Consider the following 7,448-nt stretch of genomic DNA (forward strand, 5'->3'; position numbering starts at 1 on the left):
ATAGCGACGTATACGACAGGCCAACACATGCTGGATTTTGGCGGAATATATGAATCGACACTGCTGTACGTATGTACTGAGTTCTTGAGTCTTGGAGCTTCGGTAGCCTGGCTGCCGTCAACCAGGGTTATCACCACCATGCACTACCCAGGCCTAAAGCCAGGCCAGAGCCTCGGAATACGTGATCTTTTTTTTTTTTTTTGAGATCGGGCGAAAATCAATGCGCGCGCGGATGTCATCCATAAAATTAAATCGGTGTGGCCTAAACGGAACCTATAAGGAAGTGTTAAAACAAAACTCAAAGATACATCGACAGATATGGGAAGAGATAGCCCGACATCGCGAGACCCTGGATCGCGAGAATCCGCGAGACTTTCTCGACCTCTGTCTGCTGGAGCTGGAACTGCAGGAGAAGGTGGGCGGTCTGACAGATGAGAGCGTCTTGTACATGACTCAGGACCTCTTCATAGCGGGTATGGACACTACCACCATCACCCTGCTCTGGAGTTTGCTCTTCATGACTGTGAACCCCGACATCCAACATAAGGTACTCACCGCCTATCTACCTCTGAAACGTGACTATCGCCATCTTGTTTATGCTTTCATGTACTTAGATATGTATCAATTTGCACTATCATTTTTTCTGACTGATTCTCATACATCCATCCTAATGATTCTGACCGACCTTTTTTATTATAGTTGATTCTACTGATTCGGATGAACCATTGTACACTCTCTTTAATCCTACTGATTTCGATGCGCCATTGTGTACTCCTATTCATCCTACTGATTCTGATGCACCATTGTACACTCTCATTAACCCTACTGATTCTGATGAACCATTGTACACTCTTATTCAGCCTACTAATTCTGATTCACTCTTTGGCACTCTTATTCATCCTACTGAATCTGATGCACTCTAATTCATCCTACTGACTCTGATGCACCATTGTACACTCCCATTCATCCTAGTGATTAAGATGTATCCTCACCCACTCTTAATTATTCTGATAATTCTAATGCACCGTTAATGTTATGTATTAAACTGATCTTTCCTTGTTTTTCTGCCCTGAAATTACATGATATGCCCTAATATTTTGCTTTACTGGCTTCAAATTGTACTGGATGTCTTAAAGTAATTAGTTATGTATGCCCAAACAGGTGCAGCAGGAGCTTGATGCCGTTGTTGGTGAGGGTCTGCCCGCCCTGTCCCACCGTTCCCAGTTGCCCTACGTGAACGCCTGTCTGCTGGAGGTCATGAGGATCCGTCCTCTTCTTCCCTTCTCAAATCCCCACGCGACCACGCAAGACGTCAAGGTTATGGGGTTTGACATCCCTAAAGGCACTCAAGTAAGATGTCTTTCGTTAAGTTCTTTAAAAATGGTATGTAGGGGATAGCTTCATACTAATAGTATACTTAAATCAATGTAAAGAATTGTTTTCCCTCGAGTTTCCTCTTCATTCCCTGTCATGTCGTAAAATGTGGTGAAGCCATCCGCTACATTTGCTCCAAAGCAAATGAGTGTCTTTCTAGTTATCTCACGTTTCCTCTTTGATCCAGGTCCTGCCGAACCTGTACTCTCTCCACATGGACCCCGCCTACTGGCCTGATCCGGACCGGTTTGACCCCGGAAGGTTTCTGGACGCGGAAGGAAACGTCATCAACAATCCTGAGTCCTTCATGCCCTTTTCAGGAGGTAAATATCAGACTTAGTTTCATGTTGATTATTAACTTTAAGCGACAGTAATGATTACACAGTCAGTTTGTAGCTGATCTTACTTCTTAGCATTCTTTATTTCCAGGTCGGCGTGTGTGTCTCGGTGAGCAGCTGGCCAGGATGGAGCTGTTCCTGTTCTTCTCGACCCTGCTGCAGTCCTTCACCTTCAAGCCGCCAGAGGGCGCTCCTCCTCCAAACACTGACGGCTACTTTACGATAGCGCTGAGGCCACATCCGTTTCAGTTCTGCGCGATACCACGTTAGTTACATGCTTGAAAAGTAGATGTATAATTGCTATCTTTATGGAATGTGTGTGTGTGTGGGGGGGGGTATTAATAAGGGTTAATGCCCTGCCTCGAGGTACTAGGTGTATATGATAAGATGATCTCTGGTCAGTTGCGATAATTACCGAATGAACCATCGAGTGTCCGTAGCAAACGCAATGATTTATGAAGTGGCTATCGCATATGACTAGTAATTATCTAACCATATACACAGAGGATAAAGTGGGGCATCAACGTTACTATATATCATGTGTTTCCCAATGTTTGAGGCTAGCATGAGGTTTCATAGGGATGGGTTGTTATTATTAAATTTGGTATGTATGAAGGCCTCTGTTCCCTGTTACTTTAGTAGATTTCTTTCCCACAAGTTATGATTTTTTTTGTGGCGAACGATTTATTATGGAAGGAAAAAAGTGATGTAGATTTCACCTCCCTAAAAGCTTGTTCTGTCATTGCACGGTCGTTTGATGTCTTTCATTAAGAGTATAAATAAAGAAAAAAAAATTAATGAAATGTCAGCATCCATCGGTAGCCATCACCTATCTGCCAAAAACCTATTTAAATAAATGATATCCATAAGCAAGAACACCAGTAATGACCAATTAAATATTTTCACAAATATCATCAACACATTCCAATGATGGAAGCCTAGTAGCCCAGTCTATTCACAGTTTATTATATAAGAATGAATGAAGACCTTTATTGTACATTTTGCCCCACTGGGCTAAAGACAGGTCACATATTGACAAAGTACATCAATGTTGATAATAAAATTGCTATAGTACACTAGTACTTTCAACTTCCTCTCGCTTTCTAGTAATCTTATTATATAGATCACATCATCTTACATGTGTAGTAATGTGGTAGTAATTAATACAAGAATGTTAAAGTACATGTAGGTTATAATATACCTTAATTATATTCATTTCTGCTATTGATTTTTGCTAAATACCTTTATTTACGCTATTTAATTTTTCCATATATTGTTACCTATTACACTTCTCAGTCAGGCTCTCTTTATAGATGCATTATGCAGGCAAGTTTGAAAATTCTAATGCAGTTTTAAATTCTAGTATTTAAACTTACGTGTATTAAATCCACATTCAAGACAAGAATAATTTCTAATGATTCCCTGTCTATCTCATTCCTGATCTATTTTAAAGGCCGTTAGACTAATCTTAATACATGTTGTTAGACACGTTAATTTGTCTACAAACATACAATGTTTGTAAAATTATAGACTTAATACTGTGTCTAACGTCCGCAAAAGACTAGTTAGCACTTGTATATTATCAAATCTGAGTAAGAGTCCCATCGAGTACAAAATTGGGTGTGTTAATCCCCATGCTGCAATGATCTAGAATCTTTGAAATGATCCCCACCTCCCATTCTCCGACCCAGCATTCTCCTCCGCCTGCCCCCCTACTGCCGAGAGAATGCCCAGCCTGACTGTTTACTCCAAACACCTCCCGTATCTTCACCTTCGCATCTTCGTCAACACATTTCATACCGAGACAATCCATGGCTTTTATTACCATCTCCTCCTTGTACTTACACAGCTCCTCGTACCTCAAGATGACATGGAAAAAATGGTTTTGATCTTGTTCTGTTAGCTCGTGAGCCTTTTGCATTAACTCGAGCCAAGCACATACGGAGAACCACACAATACCATGTGGGACAGGGATAGACACAAAAACAGGGTTCTCCCGCAGGGGAGTGACAAGCAGATCGTTAAAATTGTTACTGTAAAAAGAATCTAGCTCGAGGGACGTTTGGAGCCAGTACTTCTAGTAGCGACCTCCGGCCATCACATGGGCGTACGAGTCCACAGTCCCCAAAAGGTCCCGGTACAGAAATATGTTCTTAACCTTTGGCAATGCCCTCTGGAGGAGATCTGCTACTGGCAAAATCTGTATGCAATTGGACATTTATTTGTTTGTAAAGCATCAATGGTTTTTAGGGACCAAAATTTATACACTGACCATTTACACTGGCAATGGTCAAAGAAACCTTTATCTACGTTCTTTACTACAATATTGGTAAAAAAAATGTTGATAATGATGATCTGTTTCAATTTGCTATCTATGTATTTTTGGTCTTTTGGAGTGTCCTTTTTGTGATAGACCTTGTTAAAATGGGTAGTGATGATATTTGGCATATGGGTAGGTCTTAGGTAGTAATTTACTGACCTGTCCCCGCATTTTGTAACAGATCGTTGTTTTAGAAGAGTCCTCCTGGAGTAGAGTGTAGTTGAAGAGAGTGTTAGTATGTTTTATGACGTCCAAAAGCATCTCCATATCATCTTCAGGTATATCCTTGTTCGAACGGACGTACCGACTGAAGTTGGCGTACAAGTCAGACTCTGACAAAGTGTGCATTTTTCCGCTCGCTTCCAGAGCCTTAATCAGCAATGTCGAACCACACCGCACTGTAGATAAGCAAAAAAAGAGAGAAATAATTACAGCGTTAATGATAATTTAGTCAGTATACAATTAAAAAAAGGACAAATCGAAAAATATTATAACGGTAAGGTACAAATAAAGATCTAAAGAAATGACATAGCTAAATCATGACCGATTGGGAGACCTAGGTTTACGTAATTTATTTTTGTTACATTTTACAAAAGATGAAATCAGCAATCAGTTTAAGCTCCCATTAGCTCTCCTTCATTGTGAGAGCCGTAAAAGACGTGAGAATGTGTATTGGACATGTATATATATATATATTTAAACTTATATTATATATGTATTTTAAACTGAAATTGTTACTATTTTAGGCTACGTGTTCTCATGATGTCGATTTTTAAATGATGAGATGTTTTTAATCTATGTATTGTGATGATGTTTGTATGTCGTATAATTGTAAAATGTCAATGCAATTCAGTCTGCCATGTTGATATTTTATAAAGATTTGATTTTATATGATTTGATTTGAAATATGTTCCCCCCTCTAGATTCAAACAGCTTACTCAACTTACTTGATATGTAGAGAAAAATGGAGGTGATGTGAGCGACATCATTGGCCACTTTAGCACCTACATCAGCCAGCTGAGAGAACGGGATAACCAGTAGTTCCTCGGCGTGTTTCCGTAAGGCCTATGACATAAGGAAATATTAACGTAATATCATCTGCGTCATGGCCTTTGAGTTTAGCCCAGAGTAAGACACTAAATGGTACCTATACATGAATGTTTAGAACAGTTTACAATGTATTATGGAGAAATTTCCAACAAACGAACGAACAATCTATTTCAACATTATTGTAGTGACTAGACTAGAAATACGGCTATCATAGTGAAACAACCGAACACTGACAAAGAAGTTATTATCTCCTTCCAACATACTAGAGCTACATTTCAATAACAGTATTTTGTGTTCCTTACTGCTATGAGGGTCGTAGCATCAATTTCATATCCATGAAATGGATGCATGATGATGATAAGGCTACACCGACTTAATTTTATGGATGACATCCGCGCGCGCATTAATTTTCGCCTGTTCTCAAAAAAAAAAAAAGATCACGTCCACCGAGGCTCTGGCCTAGCTCTATCCCTGGGTAGTCCATGGTTGTAGCGACAATTCGGAGCTGGGCACATAGGCTACCGAAGCTCCACGACTCAACAACTCAGTACATACGTACAGTACAGTACATTAACTCCGCAAAAACCCAGCATGTACCGGCTTGTCGTATACGTCGCTATTACCGCCACAAATTCACAATACCATCTGTGTATTCCTGTGGTTTTGAAGCATTTTATTTTTGGCCGGAATTTTATTTTATTAGCCCGCGCGCACTAGTTTGGAGGTCTTCAGAGGATGTCATCCATAAAATTAAATAGGTGTGGCCTAATGGTGATTTTCCCGAATATTAAATGGTACTTAATAACCGCATCACCTAGGACATCTTGTCTTCAAAGATCTTTCCTGGCTGCCAGAATTCTCATAAAACCAAGTAATGATAATGACGTTTATGGAATGTCTAAACCACTGCACATATGCAGACTTCAAATGTTACTATTTTAAACTGCAGCATAATGGAGGCTATTAGCAGAACAAATGTGTCGCTAATCTGGTGTTTAGAAATTTATTAAATTTGGCTATGAAGTTTATTATGATGTTGTTGTAACAGCAGTCATTTTAGGACATGTACTAAATTTGAGGTATTACCCCTTTTTACAACATTTTACAACAAATATGTACCTCGTTAAAGAATGCTGCTTTCCTGACTGTAGATACGTCTGTAGGCCTCACCAACACGACTTCCTTGGTGTTGAAGTCTGCACAGCACACGTAGTAGTCCTGACCGTGATGTTGAAAGAACTCGGCTGGGTTGTCCACTGATACTCGATCTTCCATCGGCTCAAAATGGCTGAGAGCTGATGGGTTTAGGAGGTGAAATCCCATCTTCTGGTAGATGCTCTTACAGCGTACTTTCAACAGATACGCCATTGCACGGGCGTTCTGAAATAGGAGTTTAGATCAGAGTAAAATAAGCCTATCATGGTACTGACTTTTAATCGTTATTATAAAAATTTGCATATAATTGTAATTTTATGTAACCAACCAAGTTCTAATGTATGCCAGCACATCCAACCGCCGGTGAACATTATATATTTAGAAATGTAATCAAGATTTGCGCCTTTTTACCCGCAACATTCATTTGTACAGTTTTCCAAATAATATCCCAAGCGAAAACACCCTATTTTGTGTATTATTATTATTTTTTCTTTATTTCAAGCGCAAATTGGCCCATGGTAGTAACTTACACATTAAATATTTTTGTTGATTTGTGAAAAAAGTTCAGTTTATCAAACCTTTGAACCACCAGCTTTGGACCGACCGGCTCTTGGACTATGAAGTACCCTCTACTAGGCTTAAAGGATGGCTTCAAATAGTAGAAATAAGAAAAATAACTAGAAAGGCCAATATTTGCTTTGGAGCAAATACAGCGATGGGTTCACCACATTTTACGACATGGCAGGGAAAGAATGAGAAACACAAGGGAAAACAATGATTTACATTGATATAACTATAATATGAAGTAAAATACAACTAAAACAACAGTTGGATAGCTATTCCCTACTTTATTGGTTAGGATTTTTAATTGCATAATGCAAACTGTTAATTTTCAAAATTGAAAAAAACGTACCCATGCCCCGCATTCCAATGCTGGAGCAGGAAAGACTTGAAATACCTACCAAAACATTTGAATACAGACATACTGTTAGTATGGAAATGCTCTGTGCAGGTGTAATTAGTTAATCCCAACAGCCAATCAGCAAGAAATGCTCTGTGCAGGTGGAAATGCTCTGTGCAGGTGTTGATCAAGTTAAATCCCAACAGCCAATCAGCAAGAAGAATAGAGGAAAGATGCATGCCTATTGGTTGATGCCCTGCATTCCATTGTGATGACTCATGCCCAAAACGTGGTAAAACAAAGGCACACT

General features: G+C 39.5%; 1 protein-coding gene and 1 pseudogene across 4 annotated transcripts in view; one reads left to right on the forward strand and one right to left on the reverse strand.

Moving 5' to 3' along the window:
• The window catches only part of LOC109477093 (kinesin-like protein KIF16B), a 105,152-nt gene that overhangs the window by 59,389 nt on the left and 38,315 nt on the right, over positions 1-7,448 (forward strand). The window lies entirely within an intron of this gene.
• Positions 3,263-6,854, reverse strand: LOC109477116 (annotated as a pseudogene).

Source organism: Branchiostoma belcheri, unplaced genomic scaffold, assembly GCF_001625305.1.
Source record: "Branchiostoma belcheri isolate BF01 breed outbred unplaced genomic scaffold, Haploidv18h27 scaffold4, whole genome shotgun sequence".
Taxonomy (NCBI): domain Eukaryota; kingdom Metazoa; phylum Chordata; class Leptocardii; order Amphioxiformes; family Branchiostomatidae; genus Branchiostoma; species Branchiostoma belcheri.